We start from the raw sequence: 24,391 nt of genomic DNA, 5'->3' as shown, positions 1-24,391 counted from the left end.
GATTGAGCAGGCTGCATAGATTTCATGACTCGAAGCTCAAAAGACAAAAACATATTTTTTTTTTTGTAAATTGAAATTTGCTATCGTAAATGTTAGCAACACCTCCGCCTTTGTGGGATGCATGGGGAATATGGTCACTAGTGTAACCAGGATGTGAGGCCTCATTTAACACAGTAAATTCATCAGGCTTAAGCCATGTTTCAGTCAGGCCAAGCACATCAAGATTATGATCAGTGATTAGTTCATTGACTATAATTGCCTTTGAAGTAAGGGATCTAACATTAAGTAGCCCTATTTTGAGATGTGAGGTATCACAATCTCTTTCAATAATGACAGGAATGGAGGTAGTCTTTATCCTAGTGAGATTGTTAAGGCGAACACCGCCATGTTTAGTTTTGCCCAACCCAGGTCGAGGCACAGACACGGTCTCAATGGGGATAGCTGAGCTGACTACACTGACTGTGCTAGTGGCAGACTCCACTAAGCTGGCAGGCTGGCTAACAGCTGCTGCCTGGCCTGCACCCTATTTCATTGTGGAGCTAGTGGAGATAGAGCCCTGTCTATGTTCGTAGATTAGATGAGAGCACCCCTCCAGCTAGGATGGAGTTCGTCACTCCTCAACAGGCCAGGCTTGGTCCTGTTTGTGGGTGAGTCCCAGAAAGAGGGCCAATTATCTACAAATTCTATCTTTTGGGAGGGGCAGAAAACAGTTTTCATCCAGCGATTGAGTTGTGAGACTCTGCTGTAGAGCTCATCACTCCCCCTAACTTAGAGGGGGCCAGAGACAATTACTCGATGCCGACACTTCTTTTTAGCTGATTTACACGCTGAAGCTATGTTGCACTTGGTGACCTCTGACTGTTTCATCCTAACATCGTTGGTGCCGACGTGGATGACAATATCTCAAAATTCTCTCCACTCGCCAGTTTTAGCTTTAGCCAGCACCATATTCAGATTAGCCTTAACGTCGGTAGCCCTGCCCCCTGGTAAACAGTGTATGATCGCTGGATGATTAGTTTTAAGTCTAATACTGCGGGTAATGGAGTCGCCAATGACCAGGGTTTTCAATTTGTCAGAGCTATGGTGGGAAGCTTCGGCGTCTCAGACCCCGTAACGGGAGGAGTAGAGGCAAGAGAAGGCTCGGCCTCAGACTCCAACTCGCTGCTTAACGGGGAAAACCAATTGAAAGTTTCTGTCGGCTGAATTGAGCTCCACTGGTTGAGGATTCCTACAGCAATTCCCTCCAGAAATCATGAGTAAGTTATCCGCCTGCGGGGACCGTGCGAGGGGATTTATACTAACGTTACTATCTGTACTTATTGGTGGCACAGGCGCTGTTTCATCCTTTCCTACACTGAAATTATCCTAGACCTCAACAAGTCTGGTTCATCCTTGGGAGCAATTTCCAAACTCCTGAAGGTGCCACGTTCATCTCTACAAACAATAATACGCAAGTATAAACACCATGGGACCACGCTGTCGTCATACCGCTCAGGAAGGAGAACCTTTTTTTCCACCCACTTTTTTTCCACCCACCACCCACTGTATTTTTGGTTAGTTTGTTAGCTGTTGTTGAAATAGGCTAGTCTAGTTTAGGGGAGTTATGTTACGGGTCTCATTACCATCCCCCCCTAGACTGTCGAGCCAAAAGGGATTCGTAACATAAGGCACGACTCCAACACCATCATTAAGTTTGCAGACGACACAACAGTGGTAGGCCTGATCACTGACAACGACGAGACACCCTATAGGGAGGAGGTCAGAGACCTGGCCAGGTGGTGCCAGAATACGAACCTATCCCTCAACGTAACCAAGACTAAGGAGATGATTGTTGACTACAGGAAAATGAGCACCGGGCACGTCCCCATTCTCATCGACTGGGCTGTAGTGGAGCAGGTTGAGAGCTTCAAATTCCTTGGTGTCCACATCACCATCAAACTACAATGGTCCAAACACACCAAGACAGTTGTGAATAGGGCACGCCAAAGCCTATTCCCCCCCAGTAAACTAAAAAGATTTGGCATTGTTCCTGAGATCCTCAAAAGGTTCTACAGCTGCAATATCGAGAGTATGGTTGCATCACTGCCTGGTACGGCAATTGCTCGGCCTCTGACCGCAAGGCACTTCAGAGGGTAGTGTGTACGGCCCAGTACATCAATGGGGCTAAGCTGCCTGCCATCCAGAACCTTTACACCAGGCGGTGTCAGGAAGGCCATAAAAATGGTCAAAGACCCCAGCCACCCCAGTCCATAGACTGTTCTCTCTACGGTACCGGAGTGCCAAGTCTAGGACAAAAAGGCTTCTCAACAGTTTTTACCCCCAAGCCATAATACTCCTGAACAGGTAACCAAATGGCTACCCAGACTATTTGCATTCTGTGCCTCCCCCAACCTCTCATTTACGCTGCTGCTGCTCTCTGTTTATCTTATATGCATAGTCACTTTAACTATACATTCATGTACATACTACCTCAATTGGCCCGACCAACCAGTGCTCCCACACATTGGCTAACCAGGCTATCTGCATTGTGTCCCACCACCCGCCAACCCCTCTTTTACGCTACTGCTACTCTCTGTTCATCATACATGCATAGTCACTTTAACCATACCTACATGTACATACTACCTAAATAAGCCTGACTAACCGGTGTCTGTATATAGCCTTGCTACTCTTATTTTCAAATGTCTTTTTACTGTTGTTTTATTTCTTTACTTACCTACACACACACACACACACACACACAACTTTTTTCTTCGCAGTATTGGTTAGAGCCTGTAAGTAAGCATTTCACTGTAAGGTCTACTACACCTGTTGTATTCGGCACACGTGACAAATAAACTTTGATTTGATTTTTAAAGTGGCTAGTGTTCCATTCCTTAGTGGCCAGTGATTTCTAGTCAATGCCTATAGGCAGCAGCCTCTAATGTGCTAGTGATGTCTGTTTAACAGTCTGATGACCTTGAGAGAGAACATGTTTTTCAGTCTCTCTGTCCCAGCTTTGATGTACCTGTACTGACCTCGCCTTCTGGATGATAGCGGGGTGAACAGGCAGTGGCTCAGGTGGTTGATGTTCTTGATGTTTTTGGTCTTCCTTTGACATCGGGTGCTGTAGGTGTCCTGGAGGGCGGGTAGTTTGCCCCCGGTAATGCGTTGGGCAGACCGCACCACATTGTCTGTGTGGGTGGTCCATTTCAGTGTTCCCATATACGTGTGTGGGGGTCGCAAGCTTTGAACCACTGCTATTTGGGGGTCAAAGGTCATTACAGAAAATGCAGTAATTTGCTTTCTCATGGTAGGCATAACTTCCCTCTTTCTCTCCTTTGTCTCTCCCACTCTCTTTCTGTTCTTCTCTCCCTCCTGAAAAATAATTGAAGCACTGTGGCTCGTTCTCTCCCTATTTTTAGGTTCTAGGTCTTTCTCAATTTCTCACTATTTATAGTTTCTTTGTTACAATGCTCCCTACCTCTGCTGTTGAGCGATGGTGATTTCCGAACCTTCCTACTAAGTCTGGTTTCACTCTGATTTAGTTTATTTGGCCGCTCCATAGAGCATGTGTGTTTAGCTTGATTATGTATTACATGATTTTAGAAGCTCTTACTGATTGCATGATAATTGAAGCTCTGCTATGCATGCATAAAATTGAGTGGAATGGAATGTATTTACGTTTTTCTGTAAACCCCTATATCTGGGAGGGATGATCGCCCATACCGTTTCTTGTGGAATTTGAACCTATTTTTGTTTCATTAGACCAGAGGACATTTCTCCAAAAAGTACAATCTTTGTCCCCATGTGCAGTTGGAAACCGTAGTCTGGATTTTTTTATGGTGGTTTTGGTTTTCATCTCTAGGAGACAGAACGCGTCTCCTTCCTGAGCGGCATGACGACACCGTGGTCCCATGGTGTTTATACAGGCTTACTATTGTTTGTACAGATGAACGTGGTACCTTCAGGCATTTGGAAATTGCTCTCAAGGATGAACCCGACTTGTTGAGGTCTTGGCTAATTTTTTTTTTGTTGATTTTCCCATGATGTCAAGCAAAGAGGCAGTTAGTTTTTTAGGTAGGCCTTGAAATACATCTACAGGTACACCTCCAATTGACTCAAATGGTGTCAATTAGCCTATCAGAAGCTTCTAAAGCCATGACATTCTCTGGAATTTTCCAAGCTTTTGAAAGGCAGAATCAACCTAGTGTATGTAAACTTTCTGACCCACTGGAATTGTGATACAGTGAAATATAAGTTAAATAATCTGTCTGTAAACAATTGTTGGAAAAATTATGTGTCGTGCACAAAGTAGATGTCGTAACCAACTTGCCAAAAATACAGTTTGTTAACAAGACATTTGTGGAGTGGTTGAAAAACAGGTTTTAATGACTCCAACCTAAGTTTAAGTAAACTTCTGACTTCAACTGTACATATCTACTTCAAATACAGTGGCAAGAAAAAGTATGTGACCCTTTAGAATTGCCTGGATTTCTGCATAAATTGGTCACAAAATTGTATATGTTCTTCATCTTAGTCACAACAATTGGAAAACACAGTGTGCTTAAACTAATAACGCACAAATTATTGTATTTTTCTTGTCTATATTGAATACATCATTTAAACTTTCCCAGTTTAGGTTGGAAAAAGTATGTGAACCCCTAGGCTAATGACATCTCCAAAAGCTAATTGGAGTCGGGAGTCAGCTAACTTGGAGTCCAATCAATGAGACTAGAATGGAGATGTTGGTTATAGCTTCCCTGTCCTATAAAAAACATTCACAAAATTTGAGTTGCTATTGACAAGAAGCATTGCCTGATCTGAACCATGCCTCAAACAAAAGCGATCTCAGAAGACTTGCATAAAGCTGTAAATGGTTACAAAAGTATATCTAAACGCCTTGATGTTCATCAGTCCATGGAAGACAAATTGTCTATAAATGGAGAAAGTTCTGCACTGTTGCTACTCTCCCTAGGAGTGGCTGTCCTGCAAAGATGACTGTAAGAGCACAGCGCAGAATGCTCAATGAGATTAAAAAGAATCCAGGAGCGTCAACTAATGACTTAAATCTCTGGAACATGCGAACATCTATGTTGACAAGTCTACGATAGGTAAAACACTAAACAAGAATGGTGTTCATGGGAGGACACCACAGAAGAATCCACTGCTGTCCAAAAAAAAACTTTCTGCACGTCTGAAGTTCGCAAAAGAGCAGCTGGATGTTCCACAGTGCTTCTAGCAAAATATTCTGTGGACAGATTAAACTAAAGTTGAGTTTTTTGGAAGGAACACACAACATTATGTGTGGAGAAAAAAGGCACAGCACACCAACATCAAAACCTCATCGCAACTGTAAAGTATGGTGGAGGGAGCATCATGGTTTGGGGCTGCTTTGCTGACTCAGGGCCTGGACAGCTTGCTATCGTTGACGGAAAAATGAGTTTCCAAGTTAATCAAGACATTTTGCAGGAGAATGTAAGGCTATCTGTCCGCCATTTGAAGCTCAACAGAAGTTGGGTGATGCAACAGGACAACGACCCAAAACACAGAAGTAAATCAACAACAGAATGGCTTCAACAGAAGAAAATATGCATTCTGGAGTGGCCCAGTCAGTCCTGACCTCAACCCGATTGAGATGCTGTAGCATGACCTCAAGAGTGGCTCACACCAGACATCCCAAGAATATTGCTGAACTAAAACAGTTTTGTAAAGAGGAATGGTCCACAATTCCTCCTGACCGTTGTGCAGGTCTGATCTACAACTACAGAAAACATTTGGTTGAGGTTATTGCTGCCAAAGGAGGGTCAACCAGTTATTAAATCCAAGGGTTCATGTAGTTTTTGCATCTTGCACTGTGAATGTTTACATGCTGTGTTCAATAAAGACATGAAAATGTATAATTGTTTGTGTGTTATTAGTTTAGGCAGACTGTGTTTGTCTATTGTTGTGACTTAGATGAAGAGAATATCACATTTATGACCAATTATGCAGAAATCCAGGTAATTCCAAAGGGTTCACATACTTTATTATTCTCTATCCTGATGCCTAGTCACTTTACCCTGCCTTTATGTACATATCTACCTCAAATGTACCATGTATATTTATCTGGTACTCCCTGTATATAGCTCCACATTGATCTGGTACTCCCTGTATATAGCTCCACATTGATCTGGTACTCCCTGTATATAGCTCCACATTGATCTGGTACTCCCTGTATATAGTAGCTCCACATTGATCTGGTACTCCCTGTATATAGCTCCACATTGATCTGGTACTGGTACTCCCTGTACATTGCATTCTGAAATTATTTCAGACCCCTTCACTTTTTCCACATGATGTTACGTCACAGCCTTAGTGTCTCCCGACCCCTCCTGTTTCAGCCTCAGGTATTTATGCTGCAATAGTTTGTGTAGGGGGGCTAGGGTCATATCTGGAGTATTTCTCCTGTCTTATCCGGTGTCCTGTGTGAATTTAAGTATGCTCTCTCTCTAATTTACTTTCTTTCTCTTGGAAGATCTGAGCCCAAGGACCATGCCTCAGGATTACCTGACCTGATGACTCCTTGCTGTCCCCAGTCCACCTGGTCGTGCTGCTGCTCCAGTTTCAACTGTTCTGCCTGCGGCTATGGAACACTGACCTGTTCACCGGACGTGCTACCTGTCCCAGATCTGCTGTTTTCAACTCTCTGGAGACAGCAGGCGCGGTAGAGATACTCTGAATGATCGGCTATGAAAAGTCAACTGACATTTACGCCTGAGGTGTTGACTTGTTGCACCCTCTTACAACCACTATAATTGTTATTATTTGACCCTGCTGGTCATCTATGAACATTTGAACATCTTGGCCATGTTCTCTTATATTCTCCACCCAGCACAGCCAGAAGAAGACCCGGTCACCTCTCATAGCCTGGTTCCTCTCTAGGTTTCTTCCTAGTTTCTGGCCTTTCTAGGGAGTTTTTCTTAGCCACCGTGCCTCTACACCTGCATTGCTTGTTGTTTGGGGGTTTTAGGCTGGGTTTCTGTACAGCACTTTGTGACATCAGCTGATGTAAGAAGGGCTTTATAAATACGTTTGATTATTATAAAATGAATTTAAAAAAATGTTTCCCTCATCAATCTACACACAATAACCCATAATGACAAAATGAAAAAGCTTATTTTCACAAGTATTCAGACCCTTTGCTATGAGACTTGAAAATGAAATCGGGTGCACCCTAATTCCATTGATTATTCTTAATACGTTTCTACAAATTGATTGGACATGATTTGGAAAGGCACACACCTGTCTATATAATGTCCCACAGTCCATGTCAGAGCAAAAACAAAGCCATTAAGTCAAAGGACTTGACCATAGCTCTCAGAGACAGGATTGTGTTGAGGAACAGATCTGGGGAATGGTGGCAAAAAAAATCTGCAGCATTGAAGATCTCCAAGAACACAGTAGCCTCCATCATTCTTAAATGGAAGAAGTTTGGAACCACCAAGACTCTTCCTAGAGCTGTCCGCCCGGCCAAACTGAGCAATCGTGGGAGAAGGGCCTTGGTCAGGGAGGTGACCATGAACCCAACGGTCACTCTGACAGAGCTCTAGAGTTCCTCTGTGGAGTTGAGAGTCTTCTCTGGTCTCTACTCCTCCCGTTACGGGGTCTGAGACGCCGAAGCTTCCCACCATTAGCTCTGACAAATTGAAAACTCTAGTCATTGGCGACTCCATTACCCGCAGTATTAGACTTGAGAATCATCCAGCGATCATACACTGTTTACCGGGGGGCAGGGCTACCGACGTTAAGGCTAATCTGAAGATGGTGCTGGCTAAAGCTAAAACTGGCGAGTGTAGAGAGTATAGAGATATTGTTATCCACGTCGGCACCAACGATGTTAGGATGAAACAGTCAGAGATCACCAAGCGCAACATAGCTTCTGCGTGTAAATCAGCTAGAAAGATGTGTCGGCATCGAGTAAATGTCTCTGGCCCCCTCCCAGTTAAGGGGAGTGATGAGCTCTACAGCAGAGTCTCACAACTCAATCGCTGGTTGAAAACTGTTTTCTGCCCCTCCCAAAAGATAGAATTTGTAGATAATTGGCCCTCTTTCTGGGACTCGCCCACAAACAGGACCAAGCCTGACCTGCTGAGGAGTGACGGACTCCATCCTAGCTGGAGGGGTGCTCTCATTTTATCTACCAACATAGACAGGGCTCTAACTCCTCTAGCTCCACAATGAAATAGGGTGCAGGCCAGGCAGCAGGCTGTTAGCCAGCCTGCCAGCATAGTGGAGTCTGCCACTAGCACAGTCAGTGTAGTCAGCTCAGCTATCACCATTGAGACCGTGTCTGTGCCTCGACCTAGGTTGGGCAAAACTAAACATGGCGGTGTTCGCCTTAGCAATCTCACTAGGATAAAGACCACCTCCATTCCTGTCATTATTGAAAGAGATCATGATACCTCACATCTCAAAATAGGGCTACTTAATGTTAGATCCCTTACTTCAAAGGCAATTATAGTCAATGAACTAATCACTGATCATAATCTTGATGTGATTGGCCTGACTGAAACATGGCTTAAGCCTGATGAATTTACTGTGTTAAATGAGGCCTCACCTCCTGGCTACACTAGTGACCATATCCCCCGTGCATCCCGCAAAGGCGGAGGTGTTGCTAACATTTACGATAGCAAATTTCAATTTACAAAAAAAAAAATGACGTTTTCGTCTTTTGAGCTTCTAGTCATGAAATCTATGCAGCCTACTCAATCACTTTTTATAGCTACTGTTTACAGGCCTCCTGGGCCATATACAGCGTTCCTCACTGAGTTCCCTGAATTCCTATCGGACCTTGTAGTCATAGCGGATAATATTCTAATCTTTGGTGACTTTAATATTCACATGGAAAAGTCCACAGACCCACTCCAAAAGGCTTTCGGAGCCATCATCGACTCAGTGGGTTTTGTCCAACATGTCTCTGGACCCACTCACTGTCACAGTCATACGCTGGACCTAGTTTTGTCCCATGGAATAAATGTTGTGGATCTTAATGTTTTTCCTCATAATCCTGGACTATCGGACCACCATTTTATTACGTTTGCAATTGCAACAAATAATCTGCTCAGACCCCAACCAAGGATCATCAAAAGTCGTGCTATAAATTCACAGACAACACAAAGATTCCTTGATGTCCTTCCAGACTCCTTCTGCCTACCCAAGGACGCCAGAGGACAAAAATCAGTTAACCACCTAACTGAGGAACTCAACTTAACCTTGCGCAATACCCTAGATGCAGTTGCACCCCTAAAAACTAAAAACATTTCTCATAAGAAACTAGCTCCCTGGTACACAGAAAATACCCGAGCTCTGAAGCAAGCTTCCAGAAAATTGGAACGGAAATGGCGCCACACCAAACTGGAAGTCTTCCGACTAGCTTGGAAAGACAGTACTGTGCAGTACCGAAGAGCCCTTACTGCTGCTCGATCATCCTATTTTTCTAACTTAATTGAGGAAAATAAGAACAATCCGAAATTCCTTTTTGATACTGTCGCAAAGCTAACTAAAAAGCAGCATTCCCCAAGAGAGGATGACTTTCACTTTAGCAGTGATAAATTCATGAACTTCTTTGAGGAAAAGATTATGATTATTAGAAAGCAAATTACGGACTCTTCCTTAAATCTGCGTATTCCTTCAAAGCTCAGTTGTCCTGAGTCTGCACAACTCTGCCAGGACCTAGGATCAAGAGAGACACTCAAGTGTTTTAGTACTATATCTCTTGACACAATGATGAAAATAATCATGGCCTCTAAACCTTCAAGCTGCATACTGGACCCTATTCCAACTAAACTACTGAAAGAGCTGCTTCCTGTGCTTGGCCCTACTATGTTGAACATAATAAACGGCTCTCTATCCACCGGATGTGTACCAAACTCACTAAAAGTGGCAGTAATAAAGCCTCTCTTGAAAAAGCCAAACCTTGACCCAGAAAATATAAAAAACTATCGGCCTATATCGAATCTTCCATTCCTCTCAAAAATTTTAGAAAAGGCTGTTGCGCAACAACTCACTGCCTTCCTGAAGACAAACAATGTATACGAAATGCTTCAGTCTGGTTTTAGACTCCATCATAGCACTGAGACGGCACTTGTGAAGGTGGTAAATGACATTTTAATGGCATCGGACCGAGGCTCTGCATCTGTCCTCGTGCTCCTAGACCTTAGTGCTGCTTTTGATACCATCGATCACCACATTCTTTTGGAGAGATTGGAAACCCAAATTGGTCTACACGGACAAGTTCTGGCCTGGTTTAGATCTTATCTGTCGGAAAGATATCAGTTTGTCTCTGTGAATGGTCTGTCCTCTGACAAATCAACTGTAAATTTCGGTGTTCCTCAAGGTTCCGTTTTAGGACCACTATTGTTTTCACTATATATTTTACCTCTTGGGGTGTTATTCGAAAACATAATGTTAACTTTCACTGCTATGCAGATGACACACAGCTGTACATTTCAATTAAACATGGTGAAGCCCCAAAATTGCCCTTGCTAGAAGAATGTGTTTCAGACATAAGGAAGTGGATGGCTGCAAACTTTCTACTTTTAAACTCGGACAAAACAGAGATGCTTGTTCTAGGTCCCAAGAAACAAAGAGATCTTCTGTTGAATCTGACAATTAATCTTAATGGTTGTACAGTCGTCTCAAATAAAACTGTGAAGGACCTCGGCGTTACTCTGGACCCTGATCTCTCTTTTGAAGAACATATCAAGACCATTTCAAGGACAGTTTTTTTCCATCTACGTAACATTGCAAAAATCAGGAACTTTCTGTCCAAAAATGATGCAGAAAAATTAATCCATGCTTTTGTCACTTCCAGGTTAGACTACTGCAATGCTCTACTTTCCGGCTACCCGGATAAAGCACTAAATAAACTTCAGCTAGTGCTAAATACGGCTGCTAGAATCCTGACTAGAACCAAAAAATTTGATCATATTACTCCAGTGCTAGCCTCTCTACACTGGCTTCCTGTCAAAGCAAGGGCTGATTTCAAGGTTTTACTGCTAACCTACAAAGCATTACATGGGCTTGCTCCTATCTATCTCTCTGATTTGGTCCTGCCGTACATACCTACACGTACGCTACGGTCACAAGACGCAGGCCTCCTAATTGTCCCTAGAATTTTTAAGCAAACAGCTGGAGGCAGGGCTTTCTCCTATAGAGCTCCATTTTTATGGAACGGTCTGCCTACCCATGTCAGAGACGCAAACTCGGTCTCAACCTTTAAGTCTCTACTGAAGACTCATCTCTTCAGTGGGTCATATGATTGAGTGTAGTCTGGCCCAGGAGTGGGAGGGTGAACGGAAAGGCTCTGGAGCAACGAACCACCCTTGCTGTCTCTGCCTGGCCGGTTCCCCTCTTTCCACTGGGATTCTCTGCCTCTAACCCTATTACAGGGGCTGAGTCACTGGCTTTACTGGGGCTCTCTCATGCCGTCCCTGGAGGAGGTGCGTCACCTGAGTGGGTTGAGTCACTGATGTGGTCATCCTGTCTGGGTTGGCGCCCCCCCCCCCCCCCCCCCCCTTAAGTTGTGCCGTGGCGGAGGTCTTTGTGGGCTATACTCAGCCTTGTCTCAGGATGGTAAGTTGGTGGTTGAAGATATCCCTCTAGTGGTGTGGGGGCTGTGCTTTGGCAAAGTGGGTGGGGTTATATCCTTCCTGTTTGGCCCTGTCCGGGGGTGTCCTCGGAGTGGGCCACAGTGTCTCCTGACCCCTCCTGTCTCAGCCTCCAGTATTTATGCTGCAGTAGTTTATGTGTCGGGGGGCTAGGGTCAGTTTGTTATATCTGGAGTACTTCTCCTGTCCTATTCGGTGTCCTGTGTGAATCTAAGTGTGCGTTCTCTAATTCTCTCCTTCTCTCTTTCTCTCTCTCGGAGGACCTGAGCCCTAGGACCATGCCCCAGGACTACCTGACATGATGACTCCTTGCTGTCCCCAGTCCACCTGGCTGTGCTGCTGCTCCAGTTTCAACTGTTCTGCCTTATTATTATTCGACCATGCTGATCATTTATGAACATTTGAACATCTTGGCCATGTTCTGTTATAATCTCCACCCGGCACAGCCAGAAGAGGACTGGCCATCCCACATATGCTCTCTCTAATTCTCTCTTTCTTTCTCTCTCTCGGAGGACCTGAGCCCTAGGACCATGCCCCAGGAATACCTGACATGATGACTCCTTGCTGTCCCCAGTCCACCTGACTGTGCTGCTGCTCCAGTTTCAACTATTCTGCCTTATTATTATTCGACCATGCTGGTCATTTATGAACATTTGAACATCTTGACCATGTTTTGTTATAATCTCCACCCGGCACAGCCAGAAGAGGACTGGCCACCCCACATAGCCTGGTTCCTCTCTAGGTTTCTTCCTAGGTTTTGGCCTTTCTAGGGAGTTTTTCCTAGCCACCGTGCTTCTTCACCTGCATTGCTTGCTGTTTGGGGTTTTAGGCTGGGTTTCTGTACAGCACTTTGAGATATCAGCTGATGTACGAAGGGCTATATAAAATAAATTTGATTGATTGATTGATTGAGAGAACCTTCCAGAAGGACAATTATCTCTGCAGCACTCCACCAACCAGGCCTTTGTGGTAGTGTGGCCAGATGGAAGCCACTCTATAGGAAAAGGCACATGACAGCCCACTTGGAGTTTGCCAGAAGGCAACTAAACGACTAATAATAATAATCAAGATTCTCTGGTCTGATGAAACCAAGATTGAACTCTTTGGCCTAAATGCCAAGCATCATGTCTGGAGGAAACCTGGCACCATCCCTACGGTGAAAGATGGTGGTGGCATCATCATGCTGTGAGGGCTGGGAGACGAGTCAGGGTTGAGGGAAAGATTAACGGCGCAAAGTACAGAAAGATGCTTAATGAAAACCTGCTATATATAGCTCCATTCTTGTGTATTTTATTTTACTATCTTTTCTTTTTTATTATAATCTTTTATCTCTGCATCTTTGGGAAGAGCTTGTAAGCAAGCATGAATATACATGAATATATTCGGCACATGCGACAAATAAGATTTGATTTGATATGATTGATTTGATTTGAGAATTGGGTGCGATTTGGGACTCAACTTCAGACCAAAATAATTCTCACAATTAACATTTCTGCCCGAAGGGGCTCATAGCGCTCTGAATGAATATTTCTCTTTGATAATTACACCTAATTAGATCCAACCAAAGCCTGAATGCATGTATAGCAGCTCCCTTGTCCCTGGAGTACAGTGCATACAGTGCATAAAACCAGACCTGGGTTCAAATAAGTATTTGAAATACTTTGAGCTTGCCTGTTGCAATGAAACCAATAGAAAAGCCCTAAAAGAGCAAACCCGACTAACCTGTCACTTCAGGTAGGCTAAACCAAATCATCAAAGTATTTTAAAGATTTCAAATAGAGTTTGAATCACAGTAGGTTAGTAGCACCTTAATTGGGGAGGACCTTCTTGTGGTAATGACTGGAGTGGAATGGTATAAAATAGATCAAACACGTTTGCAATTCAATTCTCTTCGTTCAAGACATTATTATGAGCCATCCTCCCCTAATAAGCCTCCTGTGATTGTAACCCAGATCTGCATAAAACTAACTATGCCAACTTTGTAATGAGTCACCCTCATCACCTCAATTGAACAATGACTCATGAATACAATATATCTCTCTACCGTATAAAATATAACATGTGTAAATACCTGTTGTTAAATGGGAAACAGCACGTTAGTTGTGCAGGGCTTAACGATATTGATGGCTGTCGATGGCAAAATCTGTAGCATGAAGACAACTGTGTTAGCAGTGGCTTATGTGACCATTAAATCGGTGTATGCTAGCTAACACACTTATTTACAGCAATCATATGCCAAAGCACATCCCAGAAAGCCCCTCAATCCCTAACAGGTACCATATACCCACACATGTATAAATCATTAACGTACAGCAAACTTGTACACATTGTAAAATAGAAAACAGTATTCAGAACGTGACCTACCCCTTGCATCACATTTTCATACTGGGAAGACCTGACGTTCGCAATCTGCAAGCGGGGCCAATCACAACACACATTATTGTCATCAGAGTTGAACTAACCAATAAGAATGCTTGAACATTAAATACACATTTCTTTAGAGGCAAGTGGAAAAATAACCAACCCTGTTACACATGGAGGAGGAGGTGTGATGGTGTAGGTATGCTTCGCTGGTGAAACTGTCAGTGATTTGTTTAGAATTCAAAGCACACTTAACATAGCACTGAGACTGCACTTGTGAAGGTGGTAAATTACCTTTTAATGGCATCAGACCGAGGCTTTGCATCTGTCCTCGTGCTCCCAGACCTTAGTGCTGCTTTTGATACCATCGATCACCACAATCTTTTGGAAAGATTGGAAACCCAAATTGGTCTACACGTACAAGTTCTGGCCTGGTTTAGATCTTATCTGTCGGAAAGATATCAGTTTGTCTCTGTGAATGGTTTGTCCTCTGACAAATCAACTTTAAATTTCAGTGTTCCTCAAGGTTCCGTTTTAGGACCACTATTGTTTTCACTATATATTTTACCTCTTGGGGATGTCATTCGAAAACATAATGCTATCTTTCACTGTTTTGCGGATGACACACAGCTGTACATATCAATGAAACATGGTGAAGCCCCAAAATTGCCCTCGCTAGAAGCCTGTGTTTCAGACATAAGGAAGTGGATGGCTGCAAACTTTCTACTTTTAAATTCGGACAAAACAGAGATGCTTGTTCTAGGTCCCAAGAAACAAAGAGATCTTCTGTTGAATCTGACAATTAATCTTAATGTTTGTACAGTCGTCTCAAATAAAACTGTGAAGGACCTCTGCATTAATCTGGACCCTGATCTCTCTTTTGACGAACATATCAAGACTGTTTCAAGGACAGCTATTTTCCATCTATGTAACATTGCAAAAATCTGAAACGTTCTGTCCAAAAATTATGCAGAAAAATTAATTCATGCTTTTGTTACTTCTAGGTTAGACTACTGCAATGCTCTACTTTCCGGCTACCCGGATAAAGCACTAAATAAACTTCAGTTCATGCTAAATACGGCTGCTAGAATCCTGACTAGAACCAAAAAATGTGATCATATTAATCCAGTGCTAGCCTCCCTACACTGGCTTTCTGTAAAGGCAAGGGCTGATTTCAAGGTTTTACTGCTAACCTACAAAGCATTACATGGGCTTGCTCCTACCTATCGCTCTGATTTGGTCCTGCCGTACATACCTACACGTACGCTACGGTCACAAGACGCAAGCCTCCTAATTGTCCCTAGAATTTCTAAGCAAACAGCTGGAGGCAGGGCTTTCATCTATAAAGCTAAATTTGTATGGAATGGTCTGCCTACCCATGTGAGAGACGCAAACTCGGTCTCAACCTTTAAGTCTTTACTGAAGACTCATCTCTTCAGTGGGTCATATGATTGAGTGTAGTCTGGCCCAGGAGTGTGAAGGTGAACGGAAAGGCTCTGGAGCAACGAATCGCCCTTGCTGTCTCTGCCTGGCCGATTCCCCTCTTTCCACTGGGATTCTCTGCCTCGAACTCTTTTACTGGGGCTGAGTCACTGGCTTACTGGTGCTCTTTCATGCCGTCCCTAGGAGGGGTGCGTCACTTGAGTGAGTTGAGTCACTGATGTGATTTTCCTGTCTGGGTTGGCGCCCCCCTTGGGTTGTGCCGTGGCGGAGATCTTTGTGGGCTATACTCGGTCTTGTCTCAGGATGGTAAGTTGGTGGTTGACGATATCCCTCTAGTGGTGTGGGGGCTGTGCTTTGGCAAAGTGGGTGGGGTTATATCCTTCCTGTTTGGCCCTGTCCGGGGGTATCATCGGATGGGGCCACAGTGTCTCCTGACCCCTCCTGTCTCAGACGCTAGGGTCAGTTTGTTATATCTGGAGTACTTCTCCTGTCTTATCCGGTGTCCTGTGTGAATTTAAGTATGCTCTCTCTAATTCTCTCTTTCTTTCTCTCTCTCGGAGGACCTGAGCCCTAGGACCATGCCTCAGGACAACCTGGCATGATGACTCCTTGCTGTCCCCAGTCCACCTGGCTGTGCTGCTGCTCCAGTTTCAACTGTTCTGCCTGCGGCTATGGAATCCTGACCTGTTCACCGGATGTGCTACCTGTCCCAGACCTATTATTTGACCATGCTGGTCATTTATGAACATTTGAACGTCTTGGCCATGTTCTGTTATAATCTCCACCTGGCACAGCCAGAAGAGGACTGGCCACCCCTCATTGCCTGGTTCCTCTCTTGGCTTCTTCCTAGGTTTTGGCCTTTCTAGGGAGTTTTTCCTAGCCACCGTGCTTCTACACATGCATTGCTTGCTGTTTGGGGTTTTAGGCTGGGTTTCTGTACAGCACTTTGAGATATCAGCTGATGTACGAAGGGCTATATAAATACATTTGATTTGATTTAACCAGCATGGCTACCATAGCATTCTGCAGCAATACGCCATCCCATCTGGCTTGTGCTTAGTGGGACTATCATTTGTTTTTAAACAGGACAATTGAAAAAAAAAAATTTTTAAAGTACATTTATTTAACTAGGCAAGTCAGTTCAGAACAAATTCTTATTTTCAATGATGGCCTAGGAACAGTGGGTTAACTGCCTTGTTCAGGGACAAAATTACAGATTTTTACCTTGTCTGCTCAGGGATTCAATCTTGCAACCTTTCGGTTACTAGTCCAACGCTCTAACCTCTAGGCTACCTGCCACCCCAATGACCCAAAACACACCTCCAGGCTGTGGAAGGGTTATTTGACCAAGAAGGAGAGCGATGAATTGCTACATCAGATGACCTGGCCTCCACAATCACCCGACCTCAACCCATTTGAGATGGTTTGGGATTAGTTGGACCGCAGAGTGAAGGAAAAGCATCCAACAAGTGCTCAGCATATGTGGGAACTCCTTCAAGTCTGTTGGAAAAGCATTCCTCATGAAGCTGGTTGAGAGAATGCCAAGAGTGTGCAAAGCTGTCATTACGGCAAAGAGTGGCTACTTTGAAGAATCTAAAACATATTTTGATTTGGTGAACACTTTTTTGGTTACTACATGATTCCATGTGTTATTTCATAGTTTTGAACTCTTCACTATTATTCTAGAACGTAGAGAATAGTAAAAATAAAGAAAAACCCTTCAATTCTTTATTTTTTATTTTTTATTTCACCTTTATTTAACCAGGTAGGCTAGTTGAGAACAACTTCTCATTTACAACTGCGACCTGGCCAAGATAAAGCATAGCAGTGTGAACAGACAACACAGAGTTACACATGGAGTAAACAATTAACAAGTCAACAACACAGTACAAAAAAAAGAGAGTCTATATACATTGTGTGCAAAAGGCATGAGGAGGTAGGCGAATAATTACAATTTTGCAGATTAACACTGGAGTGATAAATGATCAGATGGTCATGTACAGGTAGAGATACTGGTGTGCAAAAGAGCAGAAAAGTAAATAAATATAAACAGTATGGGGATGAGGTAGGTAAATTGGGTGGGCTATTTACCGATAGACTATGTACAGCTGCAGCGATCGGTTAGCTGCTCAGATAGCAGATGTTTGAAGTTGGTGAGGGAGATAAAAGTCTCCAACTTCAGCGATTTTTGCAATTCGTTCCAGTCACAGGCAGCAGAGAACTGGAACGAAAGGTGGCCAAATGAGGTGTTGGCTTTAGGGATGATCAGTGAGATACACCTGCTGGAGCGCAGCAGGTGAGTAGGTGTGTCCAACCTTTTGACTGATACTGTACATACATACATACATACATGTATACATACATACATACACACTGTACAAGTACACATACATACAGTGCCTTGCGAAAGTATTCAGCCCCCTTGAACTTTGCGACCTTTTGCCACATTTCAGGCTTCAAACATAAAGAAATAAAACTGTATTTTTTTGTGAAGAATCAACAACAAGTGGGACACAATCATGAAGTGGAACGACATTTATTGGATATTTCAAACTTTTTTAACAAATCAAAAACTGAAAAATTGGGCGTGCAAAATTATTCAGCCCCTTTACTTTTAGTGCAGCAAACTCTCTCCAGAAGTTCAGTGAGGATCTCTGAATGATCCAATGTTGACCTAAATGACTAATGATGATAAATACAATCCACCTGTGTGTAATCAAGTCTCCGTATAAATGCACCTGCACTGTGATAGTCTCAGAGGTCCGTTAAAAGCGCAGAGAGCATCATGAAGAACAAGGAACACACCAGGCAGGTCCGAGATACTGTTGTGAAGAAGTTTAAAGCCGGATTTGGATACAAAAAGATTTCCCAAGCTTTAAACATCCCAAGGAGCACTGTGCAAGCGATAATATTGAAATGGAAGGAGTATCAGACCACTGCAAATCTACCAAGACCTGGCCGTCCCTCTAAACTTTCAGCTCATACAAGGAGAAGACTGATCAGAGATGCAGCCAAGAGGCCCATGATCACTCTGGATGAACTGCAGAGATCTACAGCTGAGGTGGGAGACTCTGCCCATAGGACAACAATCAGTCGTATATTGCACAAATCTGGCCTTTATGGAAGAGTGGCAAGAAGAAAGCCATTTCTTAAAGATATCCATAAAAAGTGTTGTTTAAAGTTTGCCACAAGCCACCTGGGAGACACACCAAACATGTGGAAGAAGGTGCTCTGGTCAGATGAAACCAAAATTGAACTTTTTGGCAACAATGCAAAACGTTATGTTTGGCGTAAAAGCAACACAGCTGAACACACCATCCCCACTGTCAAACATGGTGGTGGCAGCATCATGGTTTGGGCCTGCTTTTCTTCAGCAGGGACAGGGAAGATGGTTAAAATTTATGGGAAGATGGATGGAGCCAAATACAGGACCATTCTGGAAGAAAACCTGATGGAGTCTGCAAAAGACCTGAGACTGGGACGGAGATTTGTCTTCCAACAAGACAATGATCCAAAACATAACTCAAAATCTACAATGGAATGGTTCAATAATAAACATATCCAGGTGTTAGAATGGCCAAGTCAAAGTCCAGACCTGAATCCAATCGAGAATCTGTGGAAAGAACTGAAAACTGCTGTTCACAAATGCTCTCCATCCAACCTCACTGAGCTCGAGCTGTTTTGCAAGGAGGAATGGGAAAAAAATTCAGTCTCTCGATGTGCAAAACTGATAGAGACATACCCCAAGCGACTTACAGCTGTAATCGCAGCAAAAGGTGGCGCTACAAAGTATTAACTTAAGGGGGCTGAATAATTTTGCACGCCCAATTTTTCAGTTTTTGATTTGTTAAGAAAGTTTGAAATATCCAATAAATGTCGTTCCACTTCATGATTGTGTCCCACTTGTTGTTGATTCTTCACAAAAAAATACAGTTTTATATCTTTATGTTTGAAGCCTGAAATGTGGCAAAATTCCAGGCTTTATCTAGATATTCCGCAAACGGATATGCACAGTGGACAAAAAACATTTCAGGTTCTCCTCATCGCTCAGCCACATAATGCTAGGGTATATCTAGTGTGCTGTCTGGAATAAGAGCGAGCGTATATCGTAATAGGGCAATAGAGGATAAAATGAGTTTCATTCTCTATTTCTTCAAGGTCACAATAGTGGAATAGTCTTTCCTCTTCCATTTTACCACAATACTGACCTGTTTCAATACGCAGAGGCAAAATCCCTGATCTTACCTGTTTCAATACGCAGAGGAAAAATCCCTGATCTTACCTGTTTCAATACGCAGAGGCAATATCCCTGATCTTACCTGTTTCAATACGCAGAGGTAAAATCCCTGATCTTACCTGTTTCAATACGCAAAGGCAAAATCCCTGATCTTACCTGTTTCAATACGCAGAGGTAAAATCCCTGATCTTACCTGTTTCAATACGCAGAGGCAATATCCCTGATCTTACCTGTTTCAATACGCAGAGGCAATATCCCTGATCTTACCTGTTTCAATACGCAGAGGCAATATCCCTGATCTTACCTGTTTCAATACGCAGAGGCGATATCCCTGATCTTACCTGTTTCAATACGCAGAGGCAAAATCCCTGATCTTACCTGTTTCAATACGCAGAGGCGATATCCCTGATCTTACCTGTTTCAATACGCAGAGGCAAAATCCCTGATCTTACCTATTTCAATACGCAGAGGTAAAATCCCTGATCTTACCTGTTTCAATACACAGAGGCAAAATCCCTGATCTTACCTATTTCAATACGCAGAGGTAAAATCCCTGATCTTACCTGTTTCAATACGCAGAGGTAAAATCCCTGATCTTACCTGTTTCAATACACAGAGGCAAAATCCCTGATCTTACCTATTTCAATACGCAGAGGTAAAATCCCTGATCTTACCTGTTTCAATACGCAGAGGTAAAATCCCTGATCTTACCTATTTCAATACGCAGAGGCGATATCCCTGATCTAACCTGTTTCAATACGCAGAGGCAATATCCCTGATCTTACCTGTTTCAATACGCAAAGGCAAAATCCCTGATCTTACCTGTTTCAATACGCAGAGGTAAAATCCCTGATCTTACCTGTTTCAATACGCAGAGGCAATATCCCTGATCTTACCTGTTTCAATACGCAGAGGCAATATCCCTGATCTTACCTGTTTCAATACGCAGAGGCAATATCCCTGATCTTACCTGTTTCAATACGCAGAGGCGATATCCCTGATCTTACCTGTTTCAATACGCAGAGGCAAAATCCCTGATCTTACCTGTTTCAATACGCAGAGGCGATATCCCTGATCTTACCTGTTTCAATACGCAGAGGCAAAATCCCTGATCTTACCTATTTCAATACGCAGAGGTAAAATCCCTGATCTTACCTGTTTCAATACACAGAGGCAAAATCCCTGATCTTACCTATTTCAATACGCAGAGGTAAAATCCCTGATCTTACCTGTTTCAATACGCAGAGGTAAAATCCCTGATCTTACCTGTTTCAATACACAGAGGCAAAATCCCTGATCTTACCTATTTCAATACGCAGAGGTAAAATCCCTGATCTTACCTGTTTCAATACGCAGAGGTAAAATCCCTGATCTTACCTATTTCAATACGCAGAGGCGATATCCCTGATCTAACCTGTTTCAATACGCAGAGGCAATATCCCTGATCTTACCTGTTTCAATACGCAGAGGCAATATCCCTGATCTTACCTATTTCAATACGCAGAGGCAATATCCCTGATCTTACCTGTTTCAATATGCAGAGGCAAAATCCCTGATCTTACCTGTTTCAATACGCAGAGGCAATATCCCTGATCTTACCTATTTCAATACGCAGAGGCGATATCCCTGATCTTACCTGTTTCAATACGCAGAGGCGATATCCCTGATCTTACCTGTTTCAATACGCAGAGGCAATATCCCTGATCTTACCTGAGAACTCCCCCTTAATTAAGCAAAAAGTTCTCAATTTTGGTTTATAGTTAATCTCCACCACCCATTCTTTTTTCATATTGCATCAACAGTTGTTTTTTAATAATATCTATGTCTCCCTTAATTTGGTTTTCATCCAGATGTTCACAGATATAACTTTTATTTTTGGATTGACCTCTATACTATGTTGGGACAGCACTGCAAACTCCTGTCCACATTGAATGTCTTTCTGTCTGTCGTTCTTGATTGTTCGTTCTGTGACTTCCTCTGATACCTCCACAACCAGAACAGTGTGTAAAAGAGAGGTGCGCTGTTCATTTTATGGACGGAGTTTGTTCAGCAGAATCCCAGGCAGCGTCCTCTTTTAATTGGCTTCAATTTAAATGTATGTTTATAGCAGACCGTGTGATAACAGGGAAATGTAACCAGAAGATTGTGTGTGTCTGTGTACAAGCATTATCCCTCCCTCCCTCCCTCCCTCCCTCCCTCCCTCCCTTCCTTCCTTCCTTCCTTCCTTCCTTCACTCCTTTCTATCACCTCTCTCCCTAACTCCCCTCCTCCATCCCTCCCTCCTTTCCCTCCCTTCATCCCTCCTTCCCTCCCTCCTTTCCTTTCTCTCCCTCCTTTCCCTTCTCCCCCTTCCCTCTCTCAGTATGCAAATCATATGTTTATCTCCCCCTGTAATTGTCTGTTCTAATCAAATCTTGTCAAATCAAGCAGTGCTTCCATGGCCCCATTTCTGAGTCATTATGGCTCAGAGGACGTGTGTGTGTGTGTGTGTGTGTGTGTTGTGTGTGTGTGTGCGTGTGCGTGTGCGCGTGTGTGTGTGAGCGTGTGTGTGTGTCTGCACTGCTTGTTGGGATAGTAGGTTATGGGTTCATTCTCTCTCATTTGGAACAACAGTTTGTACATACCTGAGCAGATTGTTTTCATTATTCTGTCCCTGCCTCAGCGCTTTCCTTCTGTAATATACTGCAGACTGGATGCACTTTTTCAACCAACACCTCCTATCATGAAAAAATCTTCTAGGAATTTGGCATATTGTATTATTATTTTTACTTCATACTTATTTTGCCTGCCAAATATTAGTGATTATTTCTATCATTACTATATGTTATTCTAGGAATTTGACATTTTGTTATTTTACAGACTGTTTAGTGTGTCTGTCGGTTGTGGACCTGATTATACATTTTCTTCTGGGTGTTTCTGTGACAGCGCAAACCCATGTTTCAGCCTTGATGGACACTTTCCACACTTTCACCTTATTCACTTCACTCTGATCACCCTGTCCTCCTCCTCCACATACACTACCGGTCAAAAGTTTTACAACACCTACTCATTCAAGGGTTTTTCTTCATTTTTACTATTTTCTATACTGTAGAATAATAGTGAAGACATAAAAACTATGAAATGACACATATGGAATTGTGTACTAATCAAAAAGTGTAAACAAATCAAAATACATTTTATATTTGAGATTCTCAAAAAATAGATATATATTTATTTTATTTCACCTTTATTTAACCAGGTAGGCCAGTTGAGAAAAAGTTCTCATTTACAACTGCGACCTGGCCAAGATAAAGCAAAGCAGTGCGACACAAACAACAACACAGAGTTACACATGGAATAAACAAACGTACAGTCAATAATACTATAGAAAAAGTCTAAATACAGTGTGTGCAAATGAGGTAAGATTATGGAGGTAAGAAAATAAATAGGTCGTAGTGGCGAAGTAATTACAATTTAGCAATTTAACACTGGAGTGATAGATGTGCAGAAGATGAATGTGCAAGTACAGATACGGTGGTGCAAAGGATAAAAAAATAAATAATAATAATAACAATATAGGGATGAGGTAGGTGAATGGGCTATTTACAGATGGGCTATGTACAGGTGCAGTGATCTGTGAGTTACTCTGTCAGCTGATGCTTAAAGTTAGTGAGGGAGATATGAGTCTCCAGCTTCAGTGATTTTTGCAATTCGTTCCAGTCATTGGCAGCAGAGAACTGGAAGGAAAGGCGGCCAAAGGAGGAATAGGCTTTGGGGATGACCAGTGAATAGCCATCCTTTGCCTTGATGACAGCTTTGCACACTCTTCATGATTCCATATGTGTTATTTCATACTTTTGATGTCTTCACTGTTATTCTAAAATGTTGATAATAGTAAAAATAATGAAAAACCCTTATATGAGTAGGTGTTCAAGAACTTTTGATCGGTAGTGATTAACTTGTCCTCCTCCTCCCCATATACCCTGTAATCCTCCTCCTCCTCCACATATACCCTGTCCCCCCCTCCTCCACATATACCCTGTAATCCTCCTCCTCCTCCACATATACCCTGTCCCCCCCTCCTCCACATATACCCTGTCCTCCTCCTCCTCCACATATACCCTGTCCCCCCGTCCTCCACATATACCCTGTATTCCTCCTCCTCCTCCTCCACATATACCCTGTCCCTCCCTCCTCCACATATACCCTGTAATCCTCCTCCTCCTCCTCCTCCACCATTACCCTGTCCCCCCTCCTCCACATATACCCTGTAATCCTCCACCTCCTCCTCCACATATACCCTGTCCCCCCTCCTCCAGATATACCCTGTAATCCTCCTCCTCCTCCACCATAACCCTGTCCCCCCTCCTCCACATATACCCTGTAATCCTCCACCTCCTCCTCCACATATACCCTGTCCCCCCTCCTCCAGATATACCCTGTAATCCTCCTCCTCCTCCTCCACATATACCCTGTCCCCCCCTCCTCCACATATACCCTGTAATCCTCCTCCTCCACATATACCCTGTCCCCCCCTCCTCCACATATACCCTGTCCCCCCCTCCTCCACATATACCCTGTAATCCTCCACCTCCTCCTCCACATATACCCTGTCCCCCCTCCTCCAGATATACCCTGTAATCCTCCTCCTCCTCCTCCACATATACCCTGTCCCCCCCTCCTCCACATATACCCTGTCCCCCCCTCCTCCACATATACCCTGTAATCCTCCTCCTCCTCC

The 24,391-nt window shown here is 43.3% G+C and overlaps 1 pseudogene; it reads right to left on the bottom strand.

Annotated features, from left to right (window-relative positions):
• Positions 1-528: 528 nt before the first annotated feature.
• Positions 529-24,391, bottom strand: part of LOC149972623 (uncharacterized) — a 60,923-nt pseudogene continuing 37,060 nt past the window's right edge.

The sequence above is a fragment of the Oncorhynchus mykiss genome, chromosome 23 (genome assembly GCF_057628025.1).
Source record: "Oncorhynchus mykiss isolate SJ-2025 chromosome 23, ASM5762802v1, whole genome shotgun sequence".
In the NCBI taxonomy this organism is placed as follows: Eukaryota; Metazoa; Chordata; class Actinopteri; order Salmoniformes; family Salmonidae; genus Oncorhynchus; species Oncorhynchus mykiss.
This window is presented reverse-complemented; position numbering and strand designations above follow the sequence as displayed.